At 41.7% G+C, this 26,444-nt stretch overlaps 1 long non-coding RNA gene across 1 annotated transcript in view; it reads right to left on the bottom strand.

The window, feature by feature from the left end:
- LOC141105285 (uncharacterized) overlaps positions 1 to 24,094 on the bottom strand; it is a 61,540-nt gene extending 37,446 nt beyond the window's left edge. The window contains exon 1 of the long non-coding RNA XR_012235549.1: positions 23,803 to 24,094. This is a non-coding gene — a long non-coding RNA (uncharacterized lncRNA). The remainder of the gene's footprint in view (positions 1 to 23,802) is intronic.
- Positions 24,095 to 26,444: the final 2,350 nt, after the last annotated feature.

The following is a 26,444-nucleotide window of genomic DNA, read 5'->3' as shown; positions in this document are numbered from 1 at the left end:
TGTGAGCCGACAATAATAAGGAAATATGAACTATACAATTTCCCTCTTAGATCCATATCATGGTTTTCAAAGCATGCCATTTAAAAGAATCGTGGTTTTTTTTATTGTTGTTTTTTAAGTAACATTAACCGCTTGCCGACCAGCCACCGTCATTATACTGCGGCAGGTCGGCAGGATCCCGCGTAGCTGTACCTTGGCTCCTTTAAGCGGGTTAGTAGGCAAGCACTAACTGCGGGGTGCCAATGCTCGTGGCCGGTGGTCGCGATGACCACTCTGTGGTCCCTGCTCTGTGAGGCGAGGAGAGGCAGATTGTGAGTTCCTAATAGCTAGGAACCACGATCTGTCATCTCCTATAGTCAGTCCCCTCCCCCCTACAGTTAGAACACACACTAGGGAACACAGTTAACCCCTTGATCGCCCCCTAGTGTTAAACCCTTCCCTGCCAGTGACATTTACACAGTAAGTGCATTTTTATAGCACTGATCGCTGTATAATTGTCAATCGTCCCAAAAATGTGTCAAAAGTGTCCGATGTGTCTGCCATGTCACAGTCCCGATAAAAATCACAGATGGCCGCCATTACTAGTAAAAAAAAAATAATAACAAAAAACGCCATAAATCTATCCCCTATTTTGTAGATGCTATAAGATTTGCACAAACCAATCAATATATGCTTATTGCGATTTCTATTACCAAAAATATGTAGAAGAACACATATCGACCTAAACTGAGGAAAAAATTTGTTTTTTTAAAAACAAATTGGGAAAATTTATTATAGCAAAAAGTAAAAAATATTGCTTTTTTTTCAAAATTGACGCTCTTTTTTTGTTTATAGCGCAATAAAATAAAAAACGCAGAGGTGATCAAATACCACCAAAAGAAAGCTCTATTTGTGGGGAAAAAAGGACGTCAACTTCGTTTGGGTACAACGTTGCATGATCGCGCAGTTGTCAGTTAAAGCGACGCAGTGCCGAATCGCAAAAAGTGCTCTGGTCAGGAAGGGGGTAAATCCTTCCGGGGCTGAAGTGGTTAATGTTAATTTGGCATTGGTACATGAATACCATGGCAGTGATCATCTACCCATGTCTTTTTTTACTGAAAGTTTGCAAATTGACAAGGCCAGAAAAATTATATTATTTAGTTCCCATGGACTGCCATGGGATTTGGACGGTATGTTCGAGGTTAATGGATTTCAGGCGGGGGTTTACGGATCCTCGTGTGAACCAACCCAGGCCATTTCCCTCATCTTCCAACACCTATATAATGAATATCAGACTGCTTACCAATGTGGAGGGTTTCTGTTGCTCATGAGCAACAGATTCCTCCCACGCTGGTGGGCAGTCAAATATTCATTATACAGAAATATAATGATTTCTTCCTCAGTTCTATAAAACATCTAACGTACAAAACATATTAACTGGAGTTCAGCTTTAATTTGTCAGTCAAGTCCAACTAAATTTTCTAGTAGGCCTAAAGTTATTGTAAAGTCTTGTTTTTTTCCCTATAAAAATAACTAATATTGTCATATTTACCTGCTCTGTTGCAGTGGATTTGCACAGAGCAGCCCGGATCTTTTTCTTCTCGGGTCCCTCTTCTGTGATCCTGGCCCCTCCCTCCTGTTCAGCAAGCAGCTAGCTATGAGGGCACCCGAGCTGAGTCACAGCTCCCTGTGTCCATTCAGACACAGAGCCCCAACCTGGCCCCACCCCCTTTCTCCGATGCTGTGTCTCAGCCAATCAGGAAGGAGAATGAATCTCGGATGGCTGAGACACTCGTAGATGTCAGTAACCGATGCAACCAGAAATGTGTGGATTGCAATAGAGAAAACCAAACGCAAGTAATAATATGATTTATTAAAAGGATAAGTAATAAGCAAAAGTAAACACACCTCTAATATAGCAAACAATAAAATAAACCAGCAACCAACCACAATGACTCACAACAAATAACTACCCAAACCAAATGTATATACAGGTATAAGATACAATCATAAACATAAACAAGCCAGGGTCATACACAGGAGATCAAGCAGATGGGACTGGGAGCAAGACAGTGCAGGGAGAGGGTAACAGGAGACAGGGAGAGAAGGCGGAGGGGATCAGGGTTCAGGATCACAGGAAACAGGATTCCGAATACAAGGTAGCATACACAGATCAGGGCACAAGGAAACAATAGTAGGTGTATGGGGTAAATCCGCGCAATGAATTGAATGTTTTAGTTATGGATATGGATGCTGCCTCTACACATACAATACCACCTAAGTGGAAAGTATTAGAAAATGGTAAAAAAGCAGGAGTAGTATGGCGCTGCCCTTATGGAGACAAAAAGATATTTTCTTCTTTGTAGTGAATGTATTGCCTAGTGTCCTTATAGAATTGCTTCTAAAACCTGTATGTGTTCAAAAATTGAATAAAACTGTGACTGGTGGCGAATATTTCTATTAGAAGTGAAAATACAACAACTGGTGCTCCAATTGTTCAACAAAGGTGCATTGTGCCCTTTAAATTAAGTAATAAATCAGTTATGGATATGGATACAATATCATCTAGGTGGAAAGTGTTAAAAAGAAAAAAAGGAAAACAGGAATAATATGGCGCTGCCCTTATGGAGACAAAAAAAAACAAAAAAAAAACCTCTCTTTAAAATGACTTTATAATTCCTAAAGTGTGTGTGCCAAAAATGAATAAATATGTGACTGGTGCCAAGTCCTTACTGTTAAAAGTACAATTGCAACCTAAGGTGCTTCAATTATTCAACAAAAGGGCATAGTGCAGCATCACTAAATTGACCAGTGTTAAATCATACAAATCCATACAACATTGTGCAAATTATCCATCATAAATAGTGACTCTTGTGCTGTGACCAGTATTAGTTGGATAGGAAAAGTTCCATTTATGAAAAAACAAGTTCTTTTTGGAGTATTTTGTAGTGTTCAATCTTTGAGGGTAAAATATCTGTAGGAAAGCTTCTTATCCAGGTGCTGGATAAGACCCGGATAATAACCCGGGTTACGAACGTCTTGCAGCACCTCTAACAAAGGGAATTCGCTAACTTTTGCCATGCTTGATTTGTTCATTTAAAATGTGAGTACATTTGTCTATTAAGTTTTAATAAAAGTTCTCCTATGGTTTTACGCAATGGGCATACCTTCTTTCCTTTACATGTAATTACTACACCACAGTACACAAGTAAAGTTTGGGGGATATCCTTGATTGCTGCACAGTGGCAGACACTGTGACCGCGCATACCCCTGCAGGGGAAAGGAGAATCCGGTGAGTGCAAGCATTGTCAGAGCATGCAGACAAGGCACTAATTAAAGAAACCAGCACCTGGATAAGAAGCTTTCCTACAGATATTTGACCCTCAAAGATTGAACACTACAAAATACTCCAAAAAGAACTTGTTTTTTTCATAAACGGAACTTTTCCTATCCAACTAATACTGGTCACAGCGCAAGAGTCACTATTTATGATGGATAATTTGCACAATGTTGTATGGATTTGTATGATTTAACACTGGTCAATTTAATGATGCTGCACTATGCACTTTTGTTGAATAATTGAAGCACCTTAGGTTGCAATTGTACTTTTAACAGTAAGGACTTGGCACCAGTCACATATTTATTCATTTTTGGCACACACACTTTAGGAATTATAAAGTCATTATAAAGAGAGTTTTTTTTTTTTTGTCTCCATAAGGGCAGCGCCGTATTATTCCTGTTTTCCTTTTATTCATTTTTTTCCTTTTTCCTTTTTTCCTTTTTAACACTTTCCACCTAGATGATATTGTATCCATATCCATAACTAATTTATTACTTAATTTAAAGGGCACAATGCACCTTTGTTGAACAATTGGAGCACCAGTTGTTGTATTTTCACTTCTAATAGAAATATTCACCACCAGTCACAGTTTTATTCAACTTTTGAACACATACAGGTTTTAGAAGCAATTCTATAAGGACACTAGGCAATACATTCACTACAAAGAAGAAAAACATTTTTTGTCTCCATAAGGGCAGCGCCATACTACTCCTGCTTTTTTACGACAAGGAAACAATATCAAGGCAATGAGTGCAATCATCTGCCGGGTATAAGTACACCTCCTGTAATCCGTCTCAGGTGATGCCTGATTGCAGGAGATGATGTCGCTCCAGACTGCCAGGAGACACCCGCTGGTGGACACCGGAACTGTGGCCCATAGATCTGGGAGTGATAGTGCCACCAGCAGGTGAAACCTTTCCTGACAGTGGACATCGCTGGACAGGGAGGGACCTCAGGTAAGTGTTAGGGGTGCTGAGGGGGGATGCTGCACACACAAGGCTTTTTATCTTAATGCATAGAATGCATTAAGATTAAAAAACCTTCTGCCTTTACAACCCCTTTAAAGGGGTTGTAAGCTTCAGTCATGAAATCTGAACAAAGCACATATATCAGTAATGTTTACTTGCACAGTTGTAGCTTTAAGCTTGTGGGCCCCCAGTGCAAAAGTTGACCTGGGGCTAGGTAGTAGTAGGCTACCACCTGCCGCTTCCACCATGAGCCAATATACTCCGAATGGCTAAAGAGTTATTATCTTTATTTACATATTGAGAGGGTAATTCAAAAGAATTGGTGAGGTACAGTATGTCAAAATGTGGACAGTTTCTCCAAAATCGTTTAATAAAACCTAAAACAGCGGTAGGCAGCCTAAAGCCTCATATACACGATCGGATTGTTCGCCAACAAAACCATGGGATTTTGTCTGAAGGGCGTTGGCCCAAACTTGTCTTGCATACACATGGCCACACAATTGTTGGCCAACAAATACGAACATAGTGACGTACTACGTTGTTTTTCAGCTCTTTAGCGCCACCCTTTGGGCTACTTCTGCATGCAGGATAAGGGAGTGGTCTGTCCCGTCATATATTGGCCCCTCATGTGACTCATCGGCCCCTCATGTGACTCCGCCGCCCCCATAGGCACGGTGATATAAAATTTAATGTCAGAGGGAGGCTGCACGGGCCCCCCTGAAGCAGGGGTCGGGTCGCAATTGCAACCCCTGATGTTACGCCCATGTTTAAGTGTTGTTTCTCACTTTTGCTTTGTTCCTCTGTCATCAGCATGAGTCACTTCTGACAAGTTTTACCGACACATGAGATAAATTTGTGATGGGGAGGAGAGCTTAGCTGAGCACACAGCTTGTCTATTCACAACACAGCTCTGCATGTTCCATCATTCCTGTGCCATGTGTGAAGGGGGGGTATCCCTTTCCTCCAATCAGCTATCACACATTGTAACTGCACCGCTCCACCCCCTCCTCTCTGCTCCTCATAGATGAAGGATTTTATCAAAAATCTGCACTTTTGAATGGTTTTAGAGAAAAGAAGACTGCAGATAAAAAAGGTACAACTTATGTAGGAGGGTTAGTTTTATCTCTGTGTATCACCTGAAGCTATTCACTTCACTGGCTATATGAGAGGGTTTACAACCACTTTAACACTACCGTCTCATTACATTGACAGTGCTGCTGTCCAAAGGTGTCTCCATTGCTCCTCCATTCAGAGATATGCAGTGTGCTACCCAGATAGCAAGGATAACTTGTCAAAAATTTGTAGCAGTTCTGAATTGTAAATTTTGTTAAAGAGGAGTTCCCATTTTAAAAACAAAATTAAAAGTCAGCAGCTACAAATACTGCAACTGCTGACTTTTAATAATCGGACACTTACCTGTCCCAGGGTCCAGCGATGCGGGTGCTAGAAGCTCCACTCATCTCCCCCTCTGTTTGGTGGCGCCGGCATTGCAACTGTGGGCGCTGTCTGTGGCTTCACAGCCGGGCACCCACTGCGCATGTGCGAGCGGCGCCGCACACCGTGATTGGCCGCTCAGTCATCTGGGACCTGTCATGTGTCCCAGATGATTGACAAGAGGGAGGGGACAGAGCTGAGCCCTTCCTGCGCCGAGGGGAAGTGATGTCACCAGCCCAGGCACCGAAGGAGGCAGACTACGAGGGACCCGCTAGCAACAGCCATTTGGAGGTGAGTAAAAATATTTTTTTTTTCCAAATGTTTTTTTTAATTTTTTTTTAGGAACATTCATGCTTTTTTTTTTCGGTGGAACACCACTTTAACTTGCTGCATATTTTCACTGGCAGGTTGTACACTTGCAGAGCCCTTGAAGCACAAGTTCTAGTTGACACTTTTCCAAATTCAGCCACAGTGAGCCCGGTGGTGGGATGACTATAGCACAACATAACCGAACCAGAACTTGCAACAAACTTGCAGAATATGTATAATAGATAGTAGAAACTACCAACCCGAGCACATGGAAGCTGGTTAAACTAATATAGATTAAGGAGCAGCACGTTATAATGGTGATTGAAAAATGAAAAACAATAATTAATGAATTAATTACAAACCGCACTCCCTATAAAGTGCAAGTGCAGATGACACACTCTAATGTAAATGAAGTAAATGTAGTATATATAGTGTCAAGAGTGATACTCATAGGTAAAGATCACCTAAGTGAAAACAACAAATAATCAAACATCAAAATTCAAAAATCAAAAACAAAACAAGTGAAAGCAACAGTTCAAATTCAAAATGAGTTCAAAAAATTAAATTAAAAAATTACATAAAAAAAAATGTTCAAATAATGTTGAAATCTGACTCCTGGATGAATCCTCCTGGGGTTCAGCAAGGCATCAGACAACAGTAGTCCACCACCATCACCGGCCACACAGCCTACTCACCAGATTGTGGTGACTCCCATGACAGGAGTCAAAGAACGCTTCAAGAACGGCCAAGGAAGCTCCACACGATCACGGCTTTGTTCAGGTGCTGGAACTCAGGTAACTCAGGTAACACTGTAGCTGCTTAGATGCATGCAAACAAACTCCCGGATGGAGATGGGTCATTGAAGACCATTAGTGCCATGTATGGGGAAAAGATGAATGAACTACAATCGTGAAGTATGCCAAAATTTATTGGACAGGCTAAAAACAAGCTAAAAACCGCATCACCCACGTGTGGGTTCGTGCGGACAAACAAACAAACTACTTTGTGAACGGAAATGGCGTGTCACATTTGGTACGTCTGACCGGTTTCGTCAGTGCATTCTGACGTCATCAGGGATCGTACGAACGGGCACGCCGCCTCCTTAAATGCACACATCAATCAAAGGCTTCCAATCCGGTGACGTCCCGCCTTGCAGAGGGATTAACCAAAATTGAAAAATAAAAAAATTGAAAAATAAAAGGAAACAACTGCCATCTTGTGGCCAGCAAGTAGAATACGGTTATGGAATTCCTACGGTATCTAAATTGCCATCTTGTGGGTAGATGCCAGATTACGCAACTGGGTGAAATGAATAAATCAGGATGCATAAATAAATACAATAAAATACATAAATAAAAAATGAAATAAACAGATTTAAACTTAAATTTTAAATCTAAATTTTTACCTAAATTTGGAGGAAATATTAAAGGAAATATAAATATAAATATAAAGAGATGCAACCGAAATGGACTGCCCCTTCACAACCAGTATAAATATAGATCAATAAGTGGACAGATAACAATTCAGATCAATGTCGACATTGATACCTGCCGGAGTAAGTGTGTTCAATCGATAAATCCATTCCGTTTCGTTTTTTGATATTCTCTTAACCATATTTCCTCTAGCCAAGCTAGGATCCTGCAGGTGGTGGATTCTAAAATGGTTAGAGAGACTGTGTTTAGGAAAAGCGTTTTTAATATTTGTAACGTGTTCATTGATACGGGTGCAGAGGTTTCTCTTGGTACGTCCGATATACTGTAACCCGCATGGACAAGTAATGAGGTACGTGACATAGGTAGATTTACAGGTGATGAATTTGTCTATTTTGTAGTCTTTGCCCGTGCTGAAGGATGTGAAGTGTTCTACTTTTCTCATATTGTTCCTAGTTAATTTGCAGGCATTACACTTCCTACAATAAAAGAACCCTTTGAGATCCAAGAAAGTGGGAACTCTCCTGGGGGGGTTTAATGCATTCGGGGCTAATTTATTTAGTAAACTCGGTGCATGCCGATAGATGAATCTAGGACGTTCTGGTAAGAAGCTGGACAGAGTCCTGTCTCCTAGCAAAACTGGCCAGTGTTTTGAAAAGATTTTTTCAACACTTTTATAGTCCCTATTGAAACTAGTCAGAAAAGGAACATAGTCCAGTTCACATTTCTCTTTGATATTATCTTTCAAGAGTTGATCCCTATCCATCCGTGAAATAAGTAATTGGGTGGCCCTAAGATTTTTTTCCCTGGTACCCTTTTTCTTTGAATCTGTCAACCAATAGATTAGATTGAGACATGTAATCTGACATAGAATCACAATTATGTCTAATCCTTAATAGTTGTCCCTTAGGTATCCCTTTGAGCCAGTTAGTGTGATGGCAGCTGGCCGTGGGTATGTAACTATTTCTATTGGTGCTCTTGAAATGAGTCATTGTCAGAATTTTACCACTATTCTTATATAGAGTTAAATCAAGGAAACTGATCTCACTTGTACTCCAATTGCCTGTGAAACTAAGTCCATAGCGTTTATGGTTAATGGTACTAAGGAACATTTCCAATGCCTCCACTGTACCGTTCCACAGAATCACAATGTCATCTATATACCTTTTGTACAGGCAGATCTCGGGTGTGTGGGTTCCAAATATGCTGTGGTCTTCCCAAAGACTCAGGAGTATCTTGGCCACACTGGGAGCATACTTGGCTCCCATCGCCACTCCCTTGATCTGCCTGTAACAAGACCCCTCATGCCAGAAATAGTTATTAGACATAGCCAGCTCCAAGATCTCGATCAGAAACTCTTTCTGTTCAACCTTAAGGCTGGACTTAGAATCAAGAGCCCTCCTTGTTGTTCTCAAAACATCTTTCTGAACCAGGTTGGTATAGAGCGATTCAACATCAATCGTAACAATGATTGTGTCATCCTGAACCGGAACATCCTTAAGCAAGTTCATAAGATGTTTACTATCTCGCAAATAAGAGGGGTACGATTGAACAATGGGCTGCAAGAAATAATCAGCGTATTTACCTATTCTTGAAAAAATAGAGTCTATGCCACTGATAATAGGTCTGCCGGGTGGGCTTTGAGAATTTTTATGTATTTTGGGCAATCGATATATTATAGGAAGTCTGGGTGCATCAGGGACTAAATAGCTGGCTTCTTTGTTGTTAAGGATTTCTACCTCTTTAGCTTTGCGTACACTATCCTTCACTAAACTTTTTAGTTCTTTTTGTGGGATCACCTTTAATTTTCTTATATGTCACAGTATCACTCACCAGCCTATTGAGTTCTTTCATGTAGTCATCTCTATTTAAGACCACTATACCCCCCCCCCTTTGTCCGCTTGGCGCGGATAGCGATATTTTTCTTTTTCTCAAGTGCCTCTATACCTTTTTGTATGTTACCCTTCTTTTTCCTTTTTTTGGTCTTAATGAGTCTAATGTCTTGCTCAACCACACTTTTAAACGTCTCGAGAAAATGGTTAGATGACTTTTTGGGGTTAAAGACTGTGTTAAAGACTGTGTTTGGGGTTAAAGACTGTGTTGGTATTCTGGTTCAATAGGCTGGGTGTTAAGAACTCGTTTCTCTGCAAAATGTTTTTTAATATTAAGTTTACGTATAAATTTCTCAGTGTCAATCAACACCTCAAATTTGTTTAGTCCTTTATCTGGGGCATATTTGAGACCTAGTTCAAGTACTTGCAGAATGTTCGCAAAGAAATTTGATCTGGAGTCATGTAATGCAGTCTTGCTGCAATTGTACAACAAACTTGTGAAGCCTGGCAATTCTAGCAATAGCTTAGCAAGTCATTTTGAAAAGTGCAACACAATTGCTTGCTATCTGGGTACTGGCTAGAGGTAAAAGTATAAAAAAAAAAATTAAAAAGAAAATTAATGTCACCATATTTAAGAATTGGTAAACTGATATTTTGCATTTATTGTTTCTTGGATTAATACCACTTTAAATTTAAATAACTGGAACCTTTTTGATAAGAAAATTATAAGGTCCCAAGGCCACATTAAAGGTCAGAGAGGCGGTTACCTAGATATGAAATAGGATTATTGTTAAGGTCACTGGATCTGTTTTTAAACTACTCTAAATGGTGACATTCAAACAACACAAGGAATTAATACTTTAATTGTGGGTATTGACTATTGCTCTCCATTATGACATATCACATGTTAAAAGAGTTGCAACCCAATAAATAGATCTTTACAAGAGAACTGCATAGGTCTGTTCTTTCAGCTGCTACTAGGCTCAAATAATCATGCATCTTTATTCTACTTATTTCGTTCTACTGCTTCTAACATGGATGGAGCAAGGTAAGTCTGCCATATTGGTCTATTTCATAAAGGAAAGAACAGTGTACAAAGTGACACTCTCATTTGTTATGACAGCTGTAAGTTTAAATCTCATTGGTTGTTGTAGATTGATCTGCAACATTATTGCATTGTGTAGTGCATTATTGAATAAGATTGGATTTAAAATTTCACACTGTCATCAAGTGATTACACAGATGTAAATAGTATTATTATACTTGTAGAGCATTAATGGTTTATCCCATAGCTGGAAATAAGATAAGTGAAAGTATGGAGCATCAAAACTCACAGGTCTTTGTATACAGTTACAATACCAAACAATATATTTTTCTACCAACTCAGTAAAAGATTGCTTAATTGTTAGTAGAAACTTCTGTCTCATGGTTAAAATATAGGTTCTCCTTTTGTATGCTACACCCTTATGCTGTACATGGTGTGACATGTAACATGTCACTGTGTTTCAGTCCCAGCACTCCCCGACCCCCAGCTGTGACAGGGGGATCTTCTTCCTGCATCCACTGTCACAATTTTAAAAAAAGCGTGGCTGTGCGGGGCTTCAGCCATACAACTGCATCATTCATTCACACAGATCTGTGAATGAATGGCCTACAAGTCCCATCTGCCACAACGCCAGATGGCTTGTAGTTCTTAATGCAAGGGCGCTCTCAAAGCTCATTGATTCTTCGAGCAATTCAGTAACTGTTTGCCAGCATGGGAGGTACAGACAGACAGCTATACTGAGTGTCTGCAGATGACTGGCATTGCACCCATCATCCACTGATCATGGTTGCAATGCTTTACAGGCTGCAGTGTAAAAAAAATAATGAATGCACTTTTTTTTTTTACTGAAATATCATGTGCATTTATTTATTTCCTTTTAAGTGTATCTGCACCAAATCTCATACTATACGGTCTTTAGAATGAATTGGATTGCAAAGGGCATGCCAGGGCTGGCCAGGAAGATTTTGACAAGCAGCGAGGCAATCTAGTGAGCAGTATCTTCCTGGATCAGGGTGAGTATAAGACTAGGAGGGGGTTGTTGGCTGAAAGTAGTGCCAGGACAAGGTGTGGGCAGAAGGGGAAGCCCCCCTGGGCACAGCAGTAGGAGGGGAGCCCTTGCCACATCCAAGCTCTAGAACAGTGGTTCATAAACAGGGCCAGGCTTTAGCTTCATGTCTGCTTTAACAGCTACTGCTGTAAAAATCAAGAAAATGGCCACGAATGTGCAGTGCACACTCTTTGCAAACCATGGACAGCTGGTTCAAGGGGGCAGTGAATGGGCACTAGGCGGTACACCCATTCTACGGCTTGCACTAGGAATGGGGGAGAGGGTGCAATTCAGCATCCTTGGCCAGGGCACTGAACAAACCTGTCCCGATACTGGCTGAAGGATGTTGCAGTTTCATTTTTAGTAGGTGCTTCCAGATCCTTCTGTGTCATGTGCCAAGCGCATAGCAAGTCTATCTTTGCTCCTCACTCCTCCATTTCCCAAAGCATTGTGTTATCCATGCTTTCTCCTTTTCCTTATCTATGATGGCTTTAAACCTTAGACCTATTGTTTAATTTGATTGGGCCGTTTGAATTCACTGAGCATATTATCCAAGTGTAGGCAGGTGTAACCTGGTCTCCATTCTGTAAGTGGGTCTGTGCCACTACATAGATGAAGCAGAGTCCATGGAAGAAGATTATTTCTGTAGTTGTCACAGAGGTTGCAGCAGTCTGATTGGCCGGTGCTGCTTCTGATGACCTCTGGCAGTCATCTTGGTGTGGGATTCTATAAATTGGATTGCACACACCATTCGGGCACATCTGCGGTGTGTAAATAGGTGAGGGACAGAGATCATTTGTTTGGGAGAGCTAATAGAGCAGGGAGATCATGAGTAAGTAGTGTCATGCAGGGACACCGCTTGCTCTTCACAGGCATCCCGGTAATTGTGGGATCTCTACAGCAGCATGGAGTGTCACTACCTTATACTGTAGTTCATCACCCCTCCAGCAGAAGCCATCCTCTGGTAAAATGGGCTAAGCCTGGAACACTGCCACTCTGCAGTACTGTACCATTACTTAGTCATATACCCCTGCAATACTGTGTCATTGCTGAAATATTATGGCACTGCCTATACTGCTAGAATACTGTGCCTTTGCTATGTTATATTGCAACTGTTTGAAAATTCTACGGCTCGTTACTTGAATAAAAGTGCTGATAGATCTGCAGAACCTCTGTTAACCCTATTACATTATACAACATTCTGGACTGGATAAAGGATGTGTGATCTCTCTCAGATTGGGTCCCTCAGTTCCAGGCCCCACCTACACACAGTGATGGGCAAATCAGTTGCAGGTCACTTCTCCCATAGCCAGGATAAGTGCATCTCAGGTGGACTATTTGGCTAGGATATGCATGGATCTGCAGTTAAAAAGCCAGGGAAGTATTTTGGGCTAATACTATCCCAGAAAGTAATGGAGTCTATAAATGAAAAAAGGAAAGTCTAGCTAGGTATCACTTAGATGTCACAAGGCTAAGTGGTTGATGATACTGAAACATGTGTAGAAATGCAAAGCCTCATATAGCCAATGATGTCACAAAGCCCACTTCATGCTTAGAAAAACAAGATGATAAAACTCTTTCCATGAAGAAAATGTGACATATACAGTATATCGGTGTCACCTACTGTATACTATGCATAACAGAGGGCTAAAGTTGCTACCTTGCCTGTGGCCCCATTGTGCCTTGATCCATTTCTGAACGCAGGCGGTAACAGTATCTTAGATTGCAGTAAATCTGATGTATAACATTACTAAAGTAAGGCTGACCATAGATTTCAGAAGGGTGGCAGGTGTGATCTGACTATCCTCAGGTTAAAATGAGAGCAAGCAGTGTTACAAAACTATAAAATTGGCTTAAACTGTTTTGCAGATTAACTCTGTGCAGAGATAAATGGACAATGTGGGTAGCATACTGGGGTGTCAGGTTGTTGGAGGAGGAATGGGGCAGGTTTTCTAACATACCTGATCAACAGGCTTACAGATGGACAATAGTGTGCAGGAATCTTTTAGATATTAGATTATCACCCACGTCTGTCATCTAATGTAGTTTAGCAAATTTATTCATGGCCCATTGGGAAAGTGAGGTTATTGATGTCAATCCCCCAAGGGAGCTGCTTCTTTGGAGAAGGTACATCGATGATGCCTTCTCCTGTGGGAGGGTAATCTACCCTCTCTTGAGGCCTTTTTTCTGAAGCTCAATTTGAATGACAGGGGCATCTCCTTGCAGTATGAAGCTAGTCAATCCCAGATCCATTTTCTGGATCTTAACATCATGGTTAGTGATGGGCAATTGACTGAGACTACATACTTCAAGGAGACTGACCGCAATGCCTACATTCCCCTGACCAGTTGCCATCACCCCTCATGGCTTAAAGCGGCCCCTAAGGGCCAGTTTCAGCGTATTAGGCGAAACTGTACTAACATCTTGGATTACCAACAACAAGCCCAAGTTTTAAAATCAAGATTTTTAGACAAAGGATATACTGAGAGGAAGATTGACGAGACCATTAAAAATGTTGGCAGTATGGATAGAGAGGTTATGCTTAACGGCTCGAGAAGGGTTAATCAAGCACCTGACAATAAATTTGATTACTCTTTGGTAACAGGGTATTCCAATCAACATTTTTCGGTTAGAAAGATTTTTAATAAATATTGGATTCAATTGAAGAATGATAAGGTGCTTGGCCCTACCCTTCCAGACCATCCTGTGGTTATTTACAGAGGAGTACCTTCTCTACGCCATAGTATTGTTCCCAACGTAGTTGATCCCCCTAGTACCATCTCCTTTTTTCAAACTATGAAGGGTTTTTATCCATGTAGGAGCTGTGATATTTGTCAAATCAATTCTTTTAGAGAGCAGAGGTGTGAAACCTTTAAATCGACCCAGACAAATAAATCATACAATATAGAGTCATTCATTACTTGGTCTACGGCATGACAAAAAGCTTAAAGGGACTCTTTTTGTAGCCTTGGATAAACTTCAACCTCACTGTGGAGGCACAAATAAAGTTAGAGCCATCTCCAGACTTGAAACGAGATGGATTTTTGACATGAAATCTTATGTGCCCTTTGGCTTAAACGTTGACTTGGATATTAATTGTTTTATCAATAATTCTTAGTGCTTTTATTTCATATTTCTTTTATTAAATTTATAATACATTTTTTTAATGAATTGTATTAATCCTATGGGAATTTTTAATCTCTTTTTTTGATTTTCATGAATTGTACAATGTTGTCTCATTTGATTGTCATTATATTTTCATGTTTATTTATATACATTATCAATGGTTATTTTGTATATTATGCAACGTTTCCCTGACTTCTTGCTTGCTGGATTGTAACCCATCAGTAAATTATATGTATATATTTTTGGCCACAAGATGGCAGAATATTCTTTCTTCTCTTTTTTGGCTTCCCTTCGCCTTGTACATTAAAGGGGTTGTAAAGGTAAAATTTTTTTTTTAAAAATAACAAACATGTTATACTTACCTTCACTGTGCAGCTCGTTCTGCACAGAGTGGCCCCGAACCTGGTCTTCTGGGGTCCCTCGGCGGCTGTTTCAGCTCCTCCCCGCAAGCATTAACCACCTTAATGCGAGCTCCCTCGCATGGTGGTGAGTGCTTGCGGGCGCGCTCCCGTGATACAGCCGGCGGCTATAGCCGCTCGCTGTATCACTCGGCCCCGCCCCCCGGCGCGCCGCGTCATCGGATGTGATTGACAGCAGCGCGAGCCAATGGCTGCGCTGCTTTCAATCCATCCACTGCAGCCAATCAGCGACCAGGCTGAGCTGCAATGGAGATGACGAGAACGAGCAGCGGAGATTCGAGGCGTCAGGTAAGTAAAACGGGGGGGCTGGGGGCGGCGGTATTGTCAAAAGTTTTTTCACCTTAATGCATATAATGCATTAAGGTGAAAAAATTTTTACCTTTACAACCCCTTTAAGCTTGCATAGGTACCCAGCAGTTAATATGGCGGCGCCATCCTCCTTTCCATCATTCTATCCTGAGCAGCCAGTATCTAAGATGGTGCCACAGGACTATTTAAACCTTATATGTAATGACAGCGTCACTTGGCCAATCCCCAGACGGCGTCCTATTGTGATGAAACACGTAGGGTGGAGCCTGTGACGGTGGTGGCATTACGTTTTTCTCATAGGAGATTGATGGGAAGCAAACAGCGAGCAATAGGAAGCCTGTGGAGACACCGCGATCTCCATCCTTGATTTACATTGTTACTACACTTATGAAGGATGAAATATCTTGTAAGTGCAATTCATTTGGCTCATTAAATTACCTTTTATTGAGTACTACACTATGGGAGCCTTCTTTGTTTTTATCTTTCGAGTGCCAGGATTATAGCCTCAACTATAGATATCGGTATAGGTTTTTGGGAGACCTGAATTCCCTGTGCCTGCTGTTCATTTTTAGTCGATAAGGAGATTTAATACTCACTCGGGTGTGAAGCATCTTGGATAAAGGATCTTCCTTCACTATACTTTCTTTTTTTTTGGAGTATCATTTTTTACACTGTATATGGATTTTTCCTGATTTCTTTTATTATTTCTCTACTGGATTGGGACCTTGGCTTTTGTTTTTCATCATTGATTTGCAAAACAATTTCACTTCATTCAATTTTTGTATATGTTTTAGATTTTTATATTTAATATGTGGTTTTATTATTTATGATTATTTGTTATATCACTTTTATTTTTAACAAATTTTTGTGGTATCTGCTTTAATTTTTTGAGGTGAGGGTTTTTTCACCATTACTTCATTCATTAATTTTTTCAATTATAATTGATGTTGGTTTCATTATTATATCTGATTCATTTGGTATATCACTTATCACTTTTTAGTTTTCCTTGTGGTATTTGCCTTAGTTTTCCAGTTGAGAGTTTTTTCACTATTACTTTCCAAACATTGTTTTTTCCATTATTTCACATTATTAGCGCTGCATCTTTATTTATCACATTGCATTTGAGTTTTTGTATTAGACTTTTGGTGCTGGCAGCTTTTATTTATTTTCAATATATTTTGTTCTTTATTTCTAGCGCAGCGTTAACCTTCGGGTTTTTTTAACATACACTTTAAAATATACCTTGAAAATAACTGACAGTATTATCATTTTTTTCCTTACAGGCAGCTGCGCCATATGTAATGGCAATGCTTTGACTTCTGAGAAAAGGGAGCTTTTTGCACTTTACGACAAAATAGAGGCAGTCATAAACCCCCTACTACCATCAAAAGTTCTTAAAGATATGGTGCATGACATTATTGAACAGCTTAAGTCTAGACTTTGCAACATTAATATTGAAGATAAAGCTTTGCTGGGGGTCCTCAAGGCAGGAAATGAATTCCTGAACAAAGTTCTAAACAAGAAAGCTAACACAGATGAAATCATTGCTTTTCTGGTGAAAGGCATTTTCGATAACTTGGATAATATGATAAGCAGACTGATAAATTAACCAACCAATAAAGCTCAATAACCAATGTTTAAGTTTTAACACAGTCAAAAAATTGCTTCTGTGGATTAGTGACGGGATTACTCAAGATTTGATCCAGATGACTCATTCTCAGCCACAACTAGAAACTTGAAAATATTATGGACACCTTAAAGTGATTCTAAAGGTTCAATTTTTATTTTTTTGTAATAATAAACATGTCATGCTTATCTGCCATATGCAATGGTTTTGCACAGAGCAGTCGTGATCTTTCTTTTCTGGGGTAGAAATACTGCTCTTATATGTGATTTTCAGCTCCCACCAAACAAGGAGCCAAACAGGCAAAATTGTCGGCTCATCCCTGGCTTCAAATAATAAACATATTGGATCAATAATTCCTGCTTCTTTGGCTTTTTAGAAAAAAACTTCTTTATGCAGAATCAGTCCCATATGGTCCCTCTTTCTACAAACATCGAGAGATCCAACAGTCATGCAACTCCTAGGTCTTACCGGAACAGAAAATTGTTGTTTCCAGGGTCCACCTGTAATGCTACCTGTTGGTGAAGTCTAGAATTTCAGCCCTCTATGGGAAAAATTCTGTTTTTCTGTTGGACTTAAAGTGGTTTTAAAGCCTAAAGTTTTTTTGTTTTTTTTTCATCTTAAAGTATTCTGTGCATTAAGCTAAAAATACATATGTGTGACAGGATCCCCCCTCACCCCCTTATACTTACAGTTGTGCCCGATTTTGATCCAGCGCTGTGCATGAGAGCAGTGGCTCTCTCCGCTCTTTCCACCTCACTGGGCAAATTGATAGCAGTGGGAGCCATTGTCTACTGCTGCTGTCAATCAAATTCTGTGATGAGGGAGTGGGGGCAGGGCCAACCACCCTGTCTGTGTCAATAGAAAGCAGCTTTCTAAAGGGATACTCAGAGGAGGAGAGGAGCCAGAAGCGCCAATGAGAGACCCAAGAAGCGGAGGATCAAGGCTGTTCTGTGCAAAACCATTGCACAGAAAAAGTATGTATGACATGTTTATTATTTTATTAAAAAAATAAAGCTTAACAATCACTTTAAAGTGGTTGTAAACCCTTTACAACCACTTTTTACTATAGGCAAGCCTATAATTAGGCTTACCTGTAGCTACACTGGATATCTCCTAAACCTGCACGGTTTAGGAGATATCCCTTGTATTTGCATGTGCCATTGTACGTGCCATTGCTTCAGTTAGACTGTGCCGTCACCAGCGGCTCCCGCGCGCATGCGCAGGAGTGGCGGCATTGCCGCTCCGGCCAATCACAGCGCCAGAGCCGCGATACCCGGAAGTAACCCCCGGGAGCAATGTCGGCCGCTGGAGCGGTGAACAAGGACCACTGCGGGGGCTTCAGTCTAAGGTAAGTAATTCATAATGAGCTAGTATGCTATGCATACTAGCTCATTATGCCTTTGTCTTGCAGGTTTTTTTTGGGGGGGGGGTTAGGGTTTACAACCACTTTAAAGAGAACTATATGTATATCCTCATCCTATCTGCACTATATGAGTCTCTGATGCAGGACAGCTATGCAAACAAGGAGTTCTGTCTGAATGCCTGTTCCAGGTCAAGGACTGGCTGCATAGGAAGCAAGTTGAGAATAACAAGCCCATAACTTTTAAAAACAAACCAGATACTTTTTAAAAAAGGACAGACTACCTTAAAAGTAACATGGAGATATAAGGTGAATAGCTGGCAACTCTTCTTTCGGAAAAAGTCACTTTATTACATTGAGTTGATTATACAAAGCCACTGTACTTTGTACACTCCACTCAATGTAATAAAGTGACTTTTTTCAAAAAGAGATATTGCCGGCTCTCCACCTTATACCTCCATGTTCCATTAGTGTTGGGAAGACACTCTGAGCAGGAACACTACGTTGCAGTTTTCTCTACTCTTACCTTTAAAGTAAATCTGTTATGTGAGAAATGGTGGGATTGCAAACTTCCTTATGAAAGTGCTAGTTTCCTGGATGTGATGCTGGCCCACTGTTTTCTATTTTTTCCAAATGACAGACTTGGACAAGTACACAGCTACCTCAGCAAATTTCAGTGCCTTCGCTCCACCTGAATGCTAAGCTGGTATGATTTGGAATCACTGCTAGCTCCAGTGAGAGGTGAAAACTAAAGGAGATATCCCTGGCAACTAGGAAGTTATCCTAAAATATTCTCTTTACAAAATTAAGTTAGTAAGAAATTAATTAAGAATGCTGACTCCACCCTATGTGGATGCTACAAATAGTGTCAAATTCAACAAATTTGCTTACACTTATACCCTGTACACACGGTCAGACATTGATCGGACATTCCGACAACAAAATCCATGGATTTTTCCCGACGGATGTTGGCTCAAACTTGTCTTGCATACACACGGTCACACAAAGTTGTCGGAAAATCTGATCGACGTAAAACACGTACGTCGGGACTATAAACGGGGCAGTAGCCAATAGCTTTTGTCTCTTAATTTATTCTGAGAATGCGTGGCACTTTGTGCGTCGGATTTGTGTACACACGATCGGAATTTCCGACAACGGATTTTGTTGTCGGAAAATTTTATAGTAAGCTCTCAAACTTTGTGTGTCGGAAATTCCTATGGAAAATGTGTGATGGAGCCTACACACGGTTGGAATTTCCGACAACAAGGTCCTATCACACATTTTCCATCGGAAAATCCGACCGTGTGTACGGGGCATTAAAATGGTTGAAGTGACTGGCTTCAGGTGATACAAGAAGATAAAACTAATTCTCCTACATAATATGTACCTGTATAATGTACAGCCATCTTCCCCGTACAGACCATTCAAAGTACAACATTTATACAGAATCTCTCAGCTCTGAAAAGCAGGGGGCAGAGAGCTTAAATAACATCAGAAAAGGAGAGCTCTGAGAGCTGATTGGAGGGAAGGGACACACTCCCCTTCACACAGCCTCAGGAACAGAGCTGAGGCTGTCATTTAGCAGGAGATCCCTCCCCTGTCACCTTTTTTCTCTTGGTATCAGGAAAACTTGTCAGAAGTGACTCATAATTATAGCATGAGGGATGAGGCAGTGGACAGAAATGACAGAAGTGCTCTGGATTGAGATAAGCACACACTATAGAAAGATATGCTTTGTTCATATTTAATGTCTAAGGTTCACAACCAATTTAAATGTGTCAATTTTACCAGTCCATATACACGTTTAAAGTGGATGTAAACCCAGATTCATGAAATTTGAGCTGGGCACATATATCTGCAGTGTTTTCTTATCTCTCTTCAAAGCCCTATGTCCCATAGTTATCTCCTGCCTCACTCTCCTGTTATCAGCCTGGACACTTCTGACAAGCTCTCTAACACAGGAGATAAAAGCAGCCAGAGTTTTGTTTTGGGAAGGATGCTATAAATAGATTAGCACTGAGCTGAATGATTCAACATACAGTTCTGAAAGTCTCTGCCTATGAGGAGAGGAGGTGTGTGCCTTTCCTCCAATCAGCTGTCTTGGCTGTATGCCCAGACTTCGCTGTAGTGCTAACCAGGAAGAAAAAATCTCCTAACACAATCTAAACTTTCTGAAGAATATATAAAGCTAAAGACAGCAGATATGCATGTAAAACTTATGTAGGGAGATTTGTTTCATCTCTGTGTATCATCTGAGGCTGTTCACTTCACTGGGTATATGTGAGGGTTTACATCCACTTTAAAGAGAAAATATATTACTTGTTTAGGAGTTGTACCCTGTCTTTTTGCCAATAGGCTCAATAAAAACGTTACATGGGTAAACTATTCATGAACGCATATGCTAATATTATAGTACAAATAAATGTCTATGAATTAATGGCATTGTCTGTTTTTTGTCTTTATTTGGGGTGATAGCACACATCAACCTGGTATGTACAGCTAATAAAACAGTCTTAACAAGAATTTATAAAAGAGGAGTTTTGCTAAAATATATTACTTTTATTTTTTTATAAAATACAAAGAAGAAATAAAATGTGCTGAGTACAGGGGAGAATTGGACTGGGGGGCATGGGGATTTTGCACTCTAATGCCCTGTACACACGGTTGGACATTGATCGGACATTCCGACAACAAAATCCTAGGATTTTTTCCAACGGATGTTGGCTCAAACTTGTCTTGCATATACACGGTCACACAAAGTTGTCGGAAAATCCGATCATTCTGAACGCGGTGACGTAAAACACGTACGTCGGGACTATAAACGGGGCAGTAGCCAATAGCTTTCATCTCTTTATTTATTCTGCGCATGCATGGCACTTTGTGTGTCGGATTTGTGTACACACGATCGGAATTTCCGACAACGGATTTTGTTATCGGAAAATTTTATAGCCTGCTCTCAAACTTTGTGTGTTGGAAAATCCGATGGAAAATGTGTGATGGAGCCTACACACAACCGACAACAAGGTCCTATCACACATTTTCCATCGGAAAATCCGACTGTGTGTACAGGGCATAAGCCAATTCAAATATGATATGTTGGGCAGGTGGCCATATGTGGAGATTTTTCAGCATTCAGGCCTTGACTCACGTGAAAGTTAGTGCAGGATCTGCAATCAGTGACAGTAGGGCAAAGGAAGTTGATGCTGGAAAATGTGCGGGTGAGTCACAATAAACAATGTTTTGAAATACCACGTTCAACATACACCATGGCACATTTTGTGTGATACAAACACTTTAGCCCAAAGAAATCCGTCTTTATTTTGAAGGGGTCACCTAATTGTGTTTGCCCCATGGCCCAAAAGTTCCCAGTACTCCTCTGGTTGAGCATCTAAGAGTGTTTTGCAAAACTTTTAGAATATTGACACTTTTGTAACATTCATTGAAGAAATGTTATTCAAAACACACCTGTTATTTGTACAGTGAGAAAAAAGTCAATAAAAAGAGAAGTGCTTTATAGTGTTGCACTCACAAAGATAACAAAGTGTGATAAAAAAAAAGTTACTGTACTTTCGTTTGGAAGGCTGTCTTACTACATGTGTAAATAAAACGTATATGTGTTTGTGGGGAGGTACAAAGAGAGTTTTTGGAATGGATAACAGGTGTAGCTCCCTGTAGCGTGCTGCTAGTGTGAGTGCTGGAAAATGTATGCTGGCTCACTTTCAAAGCTGTGAGCCTTAATTGGGAAATGGGTTTACTTTAGGTTAGGGCCGGGTGGTTCATGCAGGCAGGTCTCTGGTGCCTCCCCCTGGTTCTGGAAAATTGGAAAACATCCTAGAATCTAGAGAATGGAGGGTGGATGTGTCCTGCATGCTTAGGGGAGCTTGGCTAATGCCCAGGCAGTGGGCCTGGCAAGGTGGTAAGGCTAGCCCTTAAACTTGGATGAGTCATGCTGGCAAGAGGTGTCAGGTAGAAGATGGAGTGCTGAGGGGACTGTCAGTGGCCCTTGAGGTAAACCCTCTAGTCTAGGAGGGGGGGGGATGCTCTGCTTTGGGCTGGGGCTCAAGTGCTGGTCTGGAAGGATCATACTACAGAAGCAGATGGAAGGAGTCTTTCCTGAGAGAAAGTGGGAGCAGAAGGCCTGGCTCGCAGTCTCTGCTCTAATTCATCCCAAAGGTGTTATATCAGGTTGAGGTCAGGACTCTGTGCAGACCAGTCAAGTTCCTCCACCCCAAACTCGCTCATCCATGGCTTAATGGAACTTGCTTTGTGCACTGGTCCAAATCATTTAGTGGAGGGGGGATTATGATGTGGGGTTGTTTTTCAGGGGTTGGGCTTAGCCCCTTAGTTTCAGTGAAGGGAACTTTTAAGGCATCAGCATACCAAGACATTTTGCACAATTTCATGCTCCCAACTTTGTGGGAACAGTTTGGGGATGGCTCCTTCCTGTTCCAACATGGCTGAGCACCAGTGTGCAAACAAGGTCCATAAAGACACGGATGAGCTAGTTTGGGATGGAGGAACTTGACTGGCCTGCACAGAATCCTGAACTCAACCCGATAGAACACCTTTGGGATGAATGTGAGCGGAGACTGCAAGGCAGTCCTTCTCGTCCAACATCAGTGCCTGACCTTGCAAATGCGCTTCTGGAACAATGGTGAAACATTCCCATAGACACACTCCTAAACCTTGTGAACAGCCTTCCTAGAAGAGTTGAAGCTACTATAGCTGCAAATGGTGGGCCAACTCAATATTAACCCTACGGACTAAGACTGGGAAGCCATTAAAGTTCACGTGTGTGTAAAGGCAGGTGTCCTAATACTTATGACAATTTCGTGTATGTTACAGTTTAGCAGTACTTAGATGTGGTGGCTGCATTTGTTTTTTCAGGCTTTTTTCTTTATTTTCACCAGATGGTCATATAGTAACACACTTTCTGTTCTAGGCTGACAGTGATCACTCATGTTACTGTAGCTATGGAGTAGCAGTATTATCACCCTAAGAAAGAAAATGTTTTAAATCTACTAGGAGTTTAAAATGTTGAAAAAATGAACTTACAATAGGGTTATGTGCATTCTCCTATAAGATGCCACCTATGCCACCTGGGGCCAAGATAAGCTTTTTTTTTTTTGTAGGCAAAGGTTTTTAATTATTGTTTTTTGTTGTTGGAGACTAGTGAGATCTGAAGAGCTCTTCTATTCAAAATTAACAAGATGCACTTGATCACTAACGTTTCCTTGCTTTTGGTAATAAACTGCTACAAACAAACTGCTATGTTTCTAAACAGCCAATTCTATCTCTGTTTCAATATTTGGTTGAGATGTCCAATTTGCAAGTTTTTGGTAAAAAGAAAAAAGGGCATGAGTACTGTATATGGAATATGTTATGGTGGAGAATATACCAAATGTACCAAAGCCAGTGACTGGCTGTAACAATAAATCTTCCCAGTGATCAGTGGTTTGCTGTGAAAATAACCCCCCCTTCATTTGTGGTCAGGTCAGTTGCAGATTTTAAAAATACCAACCTTCCCCTAGCAATAATAATAACCCTACCAGCATTGGTGTTCATTGTTTACTTACCTGAACAGATGCTCCTACACTGAGTTCTTTCTCCTAGTGCAGCTGGGACAAAAGTTCTACTGTAAAGCAGAAATTGCTTAACTCGAATGTTCCTGCTTATTTCAGAGTTTAGTGCTGGAATGCAAAGAGCATTCCAACACCCAACACACAGCTGCCAGTTTGCATGTCATTAGTGGCTACACCAAGGCACACTAACTACAAGTCCCATCATGCCTCTGCCTATGAGAGTCATGCTTGTAACTGTCAGCCTTGCAATGCTTCATGGGAATTGTAGTTCTGCAACAGCTGGAGGGCCACCAGTTTGAGACCCCTGCACTAACTGGTGGTACCGGATGCAAACCAATTCCATCAGGAACACCTTTGCCCCTAGCTGCTGCACCCACCATGTCCACTCTAGTGGGGGTTGGACCCCATTATTCCCCCATGTCAGAACTCTAATCATGGCTGATACCTTACAGGCTAAGGCCCTTTGCACATGACTTTGAAAGGCTATGGAGAGTGGGGCTGGACACTGCACCTGTCCCTCCCAGGTGCACAGCAGCTAGATGGCCCTGTGTGCAAGCTGCCTTAGGTTTCAGAGCACAATAGTGCTGGTATAAGCTGATGCATTAAAGGGTTAGCTCATCTTTAATAGCCATTTCCCCAAAAATCCCCCATGCATTACAGCATCCCCAGCACATTATATACCACTCTTCCGGTGTTCAAATAGTTTTTCCTATACCCCCTCCATTCATGTAGGCCATGTGCAACCTATCCAAAAAAACTCAGTAGCTAACCTTGGGGATGCTAGAATGCATTAGGGATTTTTGTAACCTATTTATTTTCCACAATATCATCTTTTATATTTTTACAAATAAAATAGGGTATTATATTATGTTTGTATGTGTCAGGAACCATACACCAGACAGAGACAGAAAGTGCAGTTAATATCACACCTTTAACCACTTGCCGACCGCCTAACGTAGATATACGTCGGCAGAATGGCACGGGCAGGCAGAATCACGTACCTGTACGTGATCTGCCTCCCGCGGGCGGGGGGTCCAATCAGACCCCCCCCCCGGTGCCAGCGGCGGTCGGCATTTGACTGGGAGCGTTGGGAGGCGAGGGGGAGACCATCCAATCGTGGCCCCCCCCTCGCGATTGCTCCCAGCCAATCGGAATCCTCCCCTGCCTGTGTGTAGTTTCACACAGGCAGAGGATGTGATGTCATCTCTCACCGGCTTGGCAGTTTCCGTTCCAGCGCCGAGGAGAGAAGACATGTAAGTGCACAAAACACACAAACACACACAGTAGAACATGCCAGGCATACTTTACACCCCCGATCCCCCCCCAATCACCCCCCCCTGTCACAAACTGACACCAAGCAGTATTTTTTTTTTTTTCTGATTACTGCATGGTGTCAGTTTGTGACAGTTACAGTGTTAGGGCAGTGAGTGGTAGCCCCCTTTAGGTCTAGGGTACCCCCCTAACCCCCCCTAATAAAGTTTTAACCCCTTGATCACCCCCTGTCACCAGTGTCACTAAGCGATCATTTTTCTGATCGCTGTATTAGTGTCGCTGGTGACGCTAGTTAGGGAGGTAAATATTTAGGTTCGCCGTCAGCGTTTTATAGCGTCAGGGACCCCCATATACTATCTAATAAATGTTTTAACCCCTTGATTGCCCCCTAGTTAACCCTTTCACCACTGATCACCGTATAAGTGTTACGGGTGACGCTGGTTAGTTCGTTTATTTTTTATAGTGTCAGGGCACCCGCCGCTTATTACCGAATAAAGGTTTAGCCCCCTGATCGCCCGGCGGTGATATGCGTCGCCCCAGGCAGCGTCAGATTAGCGCCAGTACCGCTAACACCCACGCACGCAGCATACGCCTCCCTTAGTGGTATAGTATCTGAACGGATCAATATCTGATCCGATCAGATCTATACTAGCGTCCCCAGCAGTTTAGGGTTCCCAAAAACGCAGTGTTAGCGGGATCAGCCCAGATACCCGCTAGCACCTGCATTTTGCCCCTCCGCCCGGCCCAGCCCAGCCCACCCAAGTGCAGTATCAATCGATCACTGTCACTTACAAAACACTAAACAAATAACTGCAGCGTTCGCAGAGCCAGGCCTGATCCCTGCGATCGCTAACAGTTTTCTTGGTAGCGTTTTGGTGAACTGGCAAGCACCAGCCCCAGGCAGCGTCAGGTTAGCGCCAGTACCGCTAACACCCACGCACCGTACACCTCCCTTAGTGGTATAGTATCTGAACGGATCAATATCTGATCCGATCAGATCTATACTAGCGTCCCCAGCAGTTTAGGGTTCCCAAAAACGCAGTGTTAGCGGGATCAGCCCAGATACCTGCTAGCACCTGTGTTTTGCCCCTCCGCCCGGCCCAGCCCAGCCCACCCAAGTGCAGTATCGATCGATCACTGCCACTTACAAAACACTAAACAAATAACTGCAGCGTTCGCAGAGTCAGGCCTGATCCCTGCGATCGCTAACAGTTTTCTTGGTAGCGTTTTGGTGAACTGGCAAGCACCAGCCCCAGGCAGCGTCAGGTTAGTGCCAGTACCGCTAACACCCACGCACGCACCGTACACCTCCCTTAGTGGTATAGTATCTGATCGGATGAATATCTGATCCGATCAGATCTATA

The sequence above is a fragment of the Aquarana catesbeiana genome, linkage group LG08 (assembly GCF_042186555.1).
Source record: "Aquarana catesbeiana isolate 2022-GZ linkage group LG08, ASM4218655v1, whole genome shotgun sequence".
Taxonomy (NCBI): Eukaryota; Metazoa; Chordata; class Amphibia; order Anura; family Ranidae; genus Aquarana; species Aquarana catesbeiana.
This window is presented reverse-complemented; position numbering and strand designations above follow the sequence as displayed.